The following is a 12,585-nucleotide window of genomic DNA, read 5'->3' as shown; positions in this document are numbered from 1 at the left end:
TCTACACAAAGATGATTCACATCCTAGTTGATATGGAGCATGATGACACGAAAGTCTGTTACATTATTCACATCACATGTAGAGGCACACAATTTGAACTTTTTTTTTAATTTCTGGGATTTTCTAATATTTTGGGCCTGCATTTGGCCACAGTTAACTGAAATCTTTGGAAGTATAATTTGTTTCGTTTTAAATTGCTAAGCTTGTAGTAATTTGTTGTGTGAAAAGAAAATTTATACACTCTCAGAATGTTTGTGGTTCAAATGCTGCTTCTTATTTTGTATGATCCTTCTTTTTGTCTAAGATGGCAGGAATTTTACCAGAACAGTTCTCTTAAAAAATATTGTGGGTCTCCCATGCATGTTATTGCACCCACTCCATGGAACATGTTACAATTATCTTTTTTTTAAAAAAAAAAATAAGCCCTTTTCTACTGTAGATCCCCAGTGAAACTGTTCTATAAAAATTTCTTAAGGTTTTTGAAAGCTTTATTGTTTAAGTGAGATCTACAAACCATAGTCTTAAAATCTGCCAAAGGCCTTTTATTTTTCTCATACGTTTTATGAAATACTGCCTTAAACTTTTCGGTGTTATTGGGAAATACCCTCGTTTTAGTCTTGTCCTAATGTCCTTTCTTAATTTGAAAGAACATGCCTTCTGGAGATCCTGGGAGTAAGAACTACTTCTAAATTTGATTCAGTAAGTCATTTTTAAAATGTATATCAACAGTTTGTTCTGAAGCTTATCTTATGTTTCATTATAGACAGTAGAAAGGAGATTGGTGCCATTTTCAGTATTCTACCTGGAAATTTCCTGAGTTTGGTATGTGAGTTCCTTGGGTATACTCTGTTTTCTGTATTACTATATACATATATTCCAAATCCTGGAAGCTTCCAAACTTCCCACCAGAGCATACAATGATTAATATATTAATCATTATACAATGATTAATATATTAATCAATATTAATAAATATTTCTCTAATTTTTCCTTAAGCCCTCACTCACATAGTGTTTGAGGTTATTTATCCTCTGTTAATACTCTCTTTGAGGCTTTTTAAAGATTTTATATTAATACTCTCCTTGGGGTCTCCTTTTCAGTCCCAGTATAAATTTGAAGTACTCACAATGTGAGGAACTCACTTCTAGGTATATCCAGGTCTCTTCTGGTTGTCTACTGATAAGCCAGCATAGTAATGTATGCAACGCCACATATATTGATCGTCAATCTTTAGTTTGAACAGGGCTGCACACAGCTTCAGCTCAGGCAGCAAGACTTAGGCTAGTGGATCTATTTCCGAGACGGCTCAGTCACGAGGCTTGCAAGTTGTTGCCAGTGATCAGTTGCTTTCTGTGTCGTGCTCTTGGAGATAGCGTCGGCTTCTCAGGGTATGATGATTGAATTCCAAGAGCAAGTGAGTGTAGCAAGAGATGGAAAGTAGAAGCTCCCAGCTAGAAAACATCAAAACGTCATTTTCACCACATTCTCCCAGTGAAGCAGTCCCAAGGGGATGTTGTAGGGGAGGGACCACATACCTGCCTCTTGATCATTTATTGGATCATGTTGTAGAAGTACCAGTACCTTGTGCATCTATGAAGACTCCCAGGGGTGATTACACTGCTGAGACAAAGCCTTCCACCTTGATGACTGTTCTCTAATCCATTCCATGTGTTTTTATAGTTCCCTCACATTGTGTATAGTTCTACATCTTGAAATTTCACAGCACAAACTTTTTCATGAACTTCTACTTTGAACTATGTGGAAAAAATATAAACCCAGGGCCATTTAACCACTGAGCCACATCTCCAGCCCTTTTATTTTATTTTTTATATTATAATTTGCTCTAGGCCCTGCTATGTTGCTGAGGCTGACTTTGAACTTGTGATCTTCCTGCCTCATCTTCCTGAGTTGTTGGAAGTATAGGTATGCACTACCCCATCCATCAATATTCCAATATTATTGTGCCTTAAAACGTCAGCTCCATACTGGAGTATTCTGGCAGCAGAGTGAGGTTAAACATTACTGGTTTCTTCAGGTGTGGATTTTCCATATTGGTCAAACTGAACTCACAACCTTATACATACTTATTGCAAAGCATGGCCCTAGAAACTGAATACATCATTACAGGTGCAGTCTGACTAGCACAGAATTTAAGCAGAGATATCATTATTCTTTCTTACCTATATTTTAAACTTTTATAAATATTATATTAGCTGTTGTGAAAACTGTGTTACCCTCAAAACTATCATATATGGCTTTCACTAATATCAATTGCTATTTTTCATTCATTATACCACCTTGCTTTAGATTTATGCAATCTCTTTAATTAAAATTTTAAAATACAATGGGGAATAAGAATTTTTTAATAAAATACTGTACTGCTTTCATCTCTATCCATTTCTATTCATTCTAATGAACATATTGTAAAGAAAATATTATGTGAACAATATAATTTAATTCCAGGCTTTGTTAATTCTTAAATACCAGATAAATTCCAAAAAAAAGCATCGATGAAGTAGTTATTAAATTATTCTTGTAATATCTTTTTGGTTTTGGTGAGAAGTTAAAGAATTATATAAATTTTTCCAAATTTATATGTCTGTATCTTTGAATAATTTCCCAGAAAAACTGAAGTGAGATATGAGACCATGAGCGTACATTTTAAACTCTAGAGTCAAGAAAATGTTAATTATTTTAAAAAAAAATTGTAGTTGTAGATGGGCAGAATGCCTATATTTTGCCCCGTGCCTCAGGCATGCTAGGCAAGTGCTCTGCCACTGAGCTACAGCCCCAGCTCCTGTTAATGAATTTAACAATAGAAAACATAAATTTTAATTTTTAATCAATAGATAACATTAGAAATTAGATAATTTAGTCAAAAATTAGGCAAATTTTTATTTGTCCCTATCACCCATATCCATGCGGGCAAGGTGGTATGGGCTGACCGAGAAATCAAAACTGAGAAAAATATAACAGTGAGAGGACCACAGAACACAGAAAGTATTTTCAAAGTGGGGGCAGGGGGCTAGGGTTGTGGCTCAGTGGCAGAGCACTTGTGTAGCATGTGTGAGGCACTGAGCTTGATCCTCAGCACCACATATACACAAATAAATAAATAAAGGTCCATTAATAACTAATAAAAATACTTAAAAAAAAGTGAGGGTAGGATGGGTAAGCTGACCAGGCAGGTCCAGTTTCTAACAATGAAAGAAGCCCACATCTGCATTATTTATATTGGAAAACATTAAAGAAGTTCCTGGAAAGTTCTTCACCAAAATAGGATAGAGGTGGAGGCAGAGAGGCAGCTCAGTTAGTTCCTACTGGGTTACACTCATCTCTGGTGCTGCTTCTCGGGACCTTTGTAGCTCAGCGGAGTGGAAGGTCAGCACATGGGTGCATCCAGAGGTCTGTCTAGGTGGAAGTGCCACAGGAAGTTCCCAGTGCCAGGCCTGTCCCCTCCTTGGCCATGATGCCCAAAAAGTTCCTCACACATTTCACGGATGGTTTCCCACATGTCCCTTACCTAATTCCTATCATTTATTGTCCACCATACCAATTTAAATCAGATGGATGAGAATGAGATATCTTTACTGGGATTACCTAGGCTAGGGATTATCCACATTTACGGATATCATGATCACCTGTGATGTTTGTTGAGCATCTTCCGTGAGATCTGTTTACCACTCCCTCACCTACATCACAGCTATCTGACTCAGTTGCATTTGGATGGAAGAGAATGGCATTGGTATTTGGGTGTGTCTTAATCTGATTTTTTGTTGTTATAGTATCACATACTGGATAATTTATAAATAATAGAAGTTTATTTCTTACAATTCTGTAGTTGAGAAGTCTAAGATTAAGGGGCTATCTATCTGGTGAGGGCATTTGTGTTGTGTCATAACATGGCAGAAAGCATCACATAGTGAAATGGAGCCAGTAAGACAGCTCCGGACTCTCCTCTTTATATAAAGCTGCTGACCCCATCATAGGGGCCTCATCTTCACAACCTCCTCTAGCCCTCATTATCTCCCACAGGTCCCACTTTCAAATACCATCAATATATGAATTTTGAGATGAAGTTTTCAACATGAGTTGGATGTGGGAAAAAGGCACACTTAGACATTGTTGGTGGCACTGCAAATTGGTGCAGCCACTCTGGAAAGTAGTGTGGAGATTCCTCAGAAAACTGGGAATGGAACCATCATTTGACCCAGCTATCCCACTCCTTGGTTTATACAAAAGGACTTAAAATTGGCATACCACAATGACACAGCTACATCAATGTTTATAGCAGCTCAATTCACAATATCTAAGCTATGAAACAATCCTAGGTGTCCTTTAACAGATGAATGGATAAAGAAAATGTGGTGCATAGACACAGTGGAATATTACTCAGCCTTAAAGAAGAATGAAATTATGGCATTTTTCAGTTAATGGGTGGAACTGGAGACTATCAATTATCACACTAAGTGAAATAACCTGTCCCCCAAAAATAAAGGACAAATCTTCTCCTGATGTGTGGATGCTAACACACAATAAGCAGGGGTGAGGGAAGGAAAGAATAGAAGTTCATTGGATTAGACAAAAGGAAATGGAGAGAAGGGAGGGGGATGGGAATAAGAAAGACAGTAGAATGAATTGGATGTTCATATATGAATACTTGACTAGTGAAATTCCTCATCATGTACAACCACACGAATGGGAAGTTATACTGAATGGGAAGTTATACTGCATGTATGTATAAAATGTAAAAATACATTGTATTATCTTGTATCGCTAGAAAGAACAAGTAAGAATGAGAAATTAAAGATAAAAAAGTAAAAAAAAAAAAAGTTAAAAAAAATTTAGCAGGTATTTATTCATACCCTAAGTATGTCTGCTGTGAAGTGCTATGGATGACATGTGTAGAAATATGACTCCAGCTCCATCAACACCATCCCAGTATTTTCAGTACAAGGTTATGAACTCTGCCACCCCTGAAGTTTGTATTCCAAGATACTTACTGCCTATAATACTATAATCTACCTCCTTCCCCCAATTTCCTAAAATTTCTTTGGTTTCAAGGCTTTAATTTCTATTTTATGCCTTCTTCTTTGTCGAGTTGATTTTTTTTGTCTGCTTGTTATTTTTCTAACAAGAAACACTTGTTTTCACCATCTCTCTTTTCCCCAGCCAGGCCTTTGGGGATATTTCTTTCCTGACTGTGCTAATTTTGTGTCCCTGTGGCAAAATACCTGAGAAAATCAAATTATAAGAACAAATTCTGTTTTCCCCATGGTTTCAGTCCATGGTCACTGGTTTCACTTCTTTGGGTTTTTGGCAGGGCTGGAACCATGTGGAAGAGCAGAGCTCCTCACTTCATGGTGGCTGAAAAGACGACAGGCTGCTGATGTCTCAATTTGCCCTTAAAGGAAATGCCCCCAGTGACCTCACTTGATTCTAATGAGCCCCACCTACTTATAGGCTGCACCACCTCTCAACAGAGTCTTAGCCTGACAAATAAGCTGTTAGCACATGGCCTGTGGGTGACTTTTAAGATCCCGAACATAAGCTTCTACCCTTGCCCACCAAAGGTTCCTGTTTACGTCACAATACAAAATTCACTCAGGCCATGGAGTATCCTCAAAGTCTGAACTGTTTCAGCATTGCTCAAAACTTCAAGTCCCAAATCTCCTCTGATACTCAAGGCAAATGCTTGGCTGTGATACCTTTAAAAATCAAAAGGAAAGTAATAGGCTACCTATCTAAGAAATATAGTAAACATTTCCATTTCAAAAGGGAGGAATAGGGTCATCAAGAAAAGGATGGGAACCAAATAAAGACCAAAACCCAACAGGGCAATCATTGAATCCTATAACTCCATGCTTGGCCCATGCTAGTGGGACACATACTCCCAAGGACTCGGGAAGCTCTGCCCCTGTGGTCTTTCTGCCTACAACCTCCATGATCATTCTCTTGGGTTGGCTTTGGCTCACTACCTGTGGCTTTCCTTGGCAGATGTTCCACAATAAGTGACATCTATAATTTCTTGTTGTTTCCATTGCAGATCCAGTTTCCCTATCAATGTCACATACGATCCTTTCAGGATGCAAGAAAAGACCACTGACTCCAATTAAAATCAAATTAAAGCAAGCTTATTATTTCGACTGGCGGAGCTGCCTCTCCCAACAAAAACCGAGGGAACAAGACAGCCCTGCATCTTTCTTGCAGCCCAGGTTTATAGCCCAGAAAGTTACACAAAGTGGGGTTACAGATAACAGAACTCTGAGGAGCATAACACAAAGGCTAGTTTACATTTTTGCTGGCCCCGACTTCAGAATTTATGAAGGTCATTAGAGCCCCAGTGAGGGTCATTATCTGGCCAGGAAAGGCCAAGATTATGAGGCGTCACTAAAGTTTCAGAGAAAGCTGTTATCTGTTCAGAGAGAACCAGGCATAGATGAGTTCAAGGCATGGGCAGGTATTCCAAGCTAGTTCAGAATTTGCAGTAATTTATAGTAAAACAGAAATTATCTTTTCATGGCTTTGTGGTGAGATGGCTCCCAATTTTAAGAGAAAATCAGGCTGGGTCTATCTAGGGGCTGCTTTCAGGAACTCTGACCATGCCACTTACTGCCTGACCTCCCAGGCTTCCCATTGAAATCTTAGTGTGAGCTTCTATACCTCCATAATTCTTGCGTTCTGAATGCCTGTAGAATCACCATTATGGAGATGATGCCAAGTTTTGCCACTAGACTGAATTGTAGTCGTGAACCAAGACAGCAGTTGCCTTTGAGTGCTTGATGGTTAAACAAGGATAAAGAATTCTCAAGGAAAAACTTTCATAGGCAGCCTTGTATGAGCAAGGTCTTGCTGACTCTTGAGAGGCACTCAAGACATCTTTACTATTGTACTGGTGCAAATTGTTTGGCTTCTCTTTAATGTAAATAATCTCTTTGTAACTATACCCTCTTTGGCCACAATGTTTTAAAGATGTCCCTTTTCTTGCAAAACTGCAAGCTTTTTTAATATTTATTTTTTAGTTGTAGTTGAACACAATACCTTTGTTTTATTTATTTATTTATTTATTTATTTATTTATTTATTTATTTATTTATGTGGTGCTGAGGATGAGGATCAAACCTAGTCCCTTACACGCGCTAGGCAAGCGCTCTACCCCTGAGCCACAATCCCAGCCCTAAAACTGCAAGCTTTTAAAAATCTTTCTGCTGGGCTGGGGATGTGGCTCAGCGGTAGCGCGCTCGTCTGGCATGTGTGCGGCCCGGGTTCGATCCTCAGCACCACATACCAACAAAGATGTTGTGTCCGCCGAGAACTAAAAAAAAATAAATATTAAAAATTCTCTCTCTCTCCTTCCTCTCTCACTCTCTCTTTAAAAAAAAAAAAAAATCTTTCTGCTATGTTTTGCTCCTGACTCTCACTGGAAAGATGGCTAAAGGAAGCCAGCACTGTCTGAGGGCTATGCTAACTTGAAATATCTTCTATTAATAAATCAGTCTGTCACCTTTAAACTATTCAGCTTCTCACAAAGTCTCAGGGAAAGGACAAAATGTAGAGAATTTCTTTGCTAGAATGTAACACAAATGACCTTGTGTTTATCAGTTTTCCATTGCTGTGACAAAATAATCTGAGAAAATCATTTTGAGGGAGGAAAGATTTATTTTGGCTCATGGTTTCAGAGGTTTAAGTTCATGGTCATTTTGTCCCATTGGTTTGGGTTTGTCATAAGGCAGAAAATCATGGCATGGAGCATGAGGTGGAGCCAAGCTGCTCACCTTGTGACAGCCAGTAAGCGAAAAAGGGGAGGGGCCAAAGTCTCCATATTCCATTTAAGAGCACCCCTCTGTGGCCTCATTTCTTTCCAGCAAGGCCCATTTCCTAAAGGTTGTACCACCTCCCAATAACATCACAGGCTTGACACCAATCCTCTGGGAGACATTTAAAATCCAAACAATATTACTGACTCCTACTTTGGATGGAATTGTGTTATTTCAGGGCCCCTGCCTTCTACCCTTTCCAGTGGATCTAATTAGAATATTAACCCATATGGTCAGATTGCTGCAAACTCAGCCTAGTGTTTTCTTCTGAGCTAATGGTGTAATCTGGTTCTTTAGCAAAAACCTGAACATTTTTTTTTCATGAAAAGATAACTGCTATTTAATTGACATGTCACTTTTGTCTTTTAAGCATTTCATGAGCTCAATTATATTAAAAGACCTTGAAATGTTTTTCATATAAAGAATTTTATTCCTAGCATAAGGGGATGGGCTTGTAGCTCAGTGTTAGATCGCTTGCCTAGCATGTGCAAGGCACTTGGTTTGATTCTCAGCACTGCATATAAGTAAATTAAAGATCTATCAACAAATTTAAAAAAATTAAAGAAAAAAAGAATTTTATTCCTAGAATAAGTCAAAATTGTTATTGATGAATTGATTTTTCTACATGGTTACCTTCATCTAACTAATATTTCTTTTCTCTGAAGGTATCTGTGCAATTTTGAATTTTTTAATCTGATTTATTTTTATAATTTTATACAGGTTTGATCTTTTCATTGAGAAGATGTTCAACCACTGAGGGACTCTAATGAAAGCCATAGGAATTTCTGACTTGATTTAGTACATTATGTTTTTTCTGGAAAAGATTACAGACATATTGTATACTAATTTGACAACTCAAGAATGAGTTCTTTGATAATGTAAGCAAAAGAAGGCACATAGACAAAAGAAAAAAATTTACTTGGACAAAAAGTAATTTAGAATAGGATTTAAGCCAAAAGGAATAGATAGAATAACATTTTTATTTAAGGATAAATGGTTTTATTTACTAAAAAGATATATAAATATTCTAAAGTATGCCCCTCATAACCTGTCTTTAAGGTAAATAAAAGGAATTTGAAAGCACTACAAGGGGAAATGAGTACATCCCCTAAAACCATATGATATTGTAACAGATATCTCTCAGGAATTGACAGATGCATAGTCAAAAAAATCAGTAAGGACCTAGACTATTTTAACAGTATGACTAACATAAATCGTCTAATTTGTCTAAGCATCATGCTACAACAAATACACAATTTTTTTCACAAGGCCCAAAGAACATCATAGTAATATTCAAATAATGTATATCATTGTGAGTTTTCTTCCTATGATGTATTTAACTTAATAAATCATTCTTTAAAAACTAAGAACAAACAAAAATATCAAAACATACAACTAGAAAGTTTAACAAAATCACCTGAGAAGGTCATATGTAAAAGAAGAAAGAAATGAAAAAATTCAATGCTAATATTTGATAATAACACAAATACTAGATCTAAATTATTGTGTATATCTAAAGTTGTCTAATTAAAAGCAACTTTATATTACAAAAATTTATATAAAAAAGGAAGCTTAAAAATGAGCTGTTTGACATATGAAACAGAAATAATGAAATAATAGATATGAGTTATTTTATTTTTAGTACTAGTAATTAAACTAAGAATATTGTGCATTTCAGGCAAACACTCTACCTGAGCCATTTCTAGCCTTTATTTTATTTCTAGATAGGGTCCTACTCAGTTTCCTATCATGGCCTCAAGCTTGTAAGCATCTTGCTTCAGCCTCACAAGTAAGCTAACATTATAGGCATGTACCACTGAACCTGGCATAATGACTTAATATTAAGGAAATTGGTTTGTAAAATTTCTGTTATTGTTAATTCATGTTCATAGTCTGCCTTACTGCCTACTACTGGTTGAGATTTTTTTTAACATCCTCCAAGTTGACTTTGTATTTTGTTAATTTTGCCTATTATTTGGCAGGTTTCTATTATAGTGGTTACTGGTTTATCCCTATTCCTTAATAATTTATTCTTTGTACTCACCTTTGGTTTTTCTTTACTCTTTTTCTTAGCTTCTTAAGATGCTTTAAGATATCATAAACTTCAAGATTTTCATTTTTAAAACATGATCATTTAAAGATATAATTTTAAGTCACAGTTTAGTAACATCCAAAAATTTGATTTATTATGTTTTCGCTATAAGTTATTTTTAAAAAAATATTTTTAATTTTTCTAGCTGCATGATTGTATTGTCTCATATTTTGAATCTGTTTTTATTTTTATTTTTTGTGGGGGTGGGGTTTACCAGGGATTGAACTCAGGGACACTCAACCACTGAGACACATCCCCAGCCCTATTTTGTGTTTTATTTAGCTACAAACTATTAGGGTGTTTTAAATATGCATAATGAGAAAACAAGTAGCACGTGAAGTACAGGAAAAATATATAAGTTGAGTTAAATATACATAGCAATGAATGTCCTATAGGACAAGCTACACACGGAAGAATTAATTGTATGGTAAGCTGAAATAAACAGAAGTGTTACATATTTAAAAAGGATAGAAAGAGCATATATTAGTAATCCATCTTGTAGGCTAAAAGACACCTTGTCCATGTAGTCACCCAATGGTGACTTCTAATACAGTCTCATGATCCCAGATATGCTTTGCACAAGAAAGGTAGAAGAAGTCCATAGTTATTTACCATACAAATTTACAAGTTACTTGCCTCTGCTCCTCACTGATGCAACAATGTGTATCACTGCACCTGGGACCTTTTGTCTAAGATTCCCTTGTGCATTCTTCAGTTATGTTTCTCATAATTAGACCATCAGCAATGAAGGGCATGTTGTGAGACAGGATATTTGGACAATACACAACCCAGAATTCATTAGAAGTTCTTTTCTCTCACTCATAAACTATCCAAAGTGTGATTAACTACAACAACTTCTCCCTTATTCCTTCCTTCAAGTTTCAAATACATCTAATAAACTGTGATTAGTCTAAAATGAAGTGACTTTCTGTGCTGTGACCTATGGGATAGTTTGTCAGTTAGTGTGTTCAGAAGCTATCACTATATCAGGTAATTTTCTAAATGATAGATGATAATGAAATGATTAAATTATACTAGCAAGTATTCAAAGTGGATGTTTAAGGCCAATTATTAAGGAATTAAAAAGGCATGAATGCAACATATGCTAGGATCAGAAATACCCAATTGTACTTTTTGTAGCAAAGCAATACATAGCTTTGTGACATTTTTTTTAACCTTGGTTAATTCCAGACATTTCTAAGGATTAAAGTAAAAGTAAACCCTGTAAAAAGATGTTAATTAATCTCTACACTACTTCGGCAGACATACCCTTCTGATGCCATCTGGATATGATCATACAATCTAATAAATAGAAACTTGTGTTCCATTATATTTTTATTCTATTTATATAATTATAAATAATTTCCTTTATATAAATATGTGTTCGTTTTATAAAATAGCGTTCTATCCCGATGGATTCCACATACTAATAGCATACTGAAAACTACATTCCACTCACTGCTGCAGTATCTCATTAACTGCACTCTTGTCTGACTTCTCTATTGGTGTCCTTATTGATCATACACTCTGTTGTCACATCAATCTTGCCAAAGATATGCTTTGAGTCACTCCCAATTTTAAACTGTTTGAGTGGATCCAGGTTTGGATTTAGTAAAGTCCAAATTTCTTATACCAGTATCTCAAAACCTTGGAAAATCAGGCTGTGCCTCTTCTCCAAACTCATAGTTTCTGTTACTGTAAACAGACATGGTTATAATGCTTGAATGCTTGGTCAACCCTCCAAATCCAAAAAATCATAAGATGATATAGGATTTAAAACTGAAAGTCTCCATCTGTTTTCTTATCATTTTGAACATTAGTCTCATCATCAAAATGGGAAGATTATAATTGTAAGTATAATCATAGCTATAACAATACTTTCCTCACAGTGTTGTAAAGATTAAATTAATCTATAATGCACTCATATTCTGAAGTCCTCTTGTTTATATATACATATTTACATATACATATATTTACATATACTTATACAGTATATTTAGATGTAGGCACAGATGTATACTTTCCAAACGTTGCTCTGTAGATTGGTATATTCACATTTTAAGACTCCCTCTTGGTTTCTTAAAAATAATAGAGTCCCACTTTCTTAAACTTTTCCTGATGTATTTTGACAATTTTGTTGATCTAACTCACCTGGATAGGAAAAAGCTGGCAGCATAGAGTTCCTCCCTAGTACACACACTCACAAAGTCGTAACAGAATATGAGCTCTTATGGCTCATATATATGATGTTAAGAATTAAGATTGCTATTAAAAGTCAAGATATACCTAGGAAGAAATAAAACAGGTCAAATGGATGGGTTATTCATGAAACAATGGTCATAATCATAATCATAATCAACACGAATTTCAAGAATTGGATGCAGTAGGTAACATTGCCCAAGCTTTAGACAGGCAGGGTAAGACACTAGTGGAGTGTGATGGTCATGTATTGCATTTCTATCTCATTTGGTTCAGAATGCATTCTAATTTCCCTTAATGCTTACTACATATCACTCACATGAAATAGATATATATTGCTTAATTTCCAAATATTTTCAGATTTTCCAGGTTTCTTACTCCAGTTGGGTTATTATAAAATTACCAAAATGGTTGATTTACAAACTATAGAAATGTGTGTGTACCTCACAGTTCTGGAGACTAGACATTCAAGATCAAG

Source organism: Spermophilus citellus, assembly GCF_964194105.1.
Source record: "Spermophilus citellus genome assembly, chromosome: 7".
Classification (NCBI taxonomy): Eukaryota; Metazoa; Chordata; class Mammalia; order Rodentia; family Sciuridae; genus Spermophilus; species Spermophilus citellus.
Note: the sequence above shows the minus strand (reverse complement) of the source record.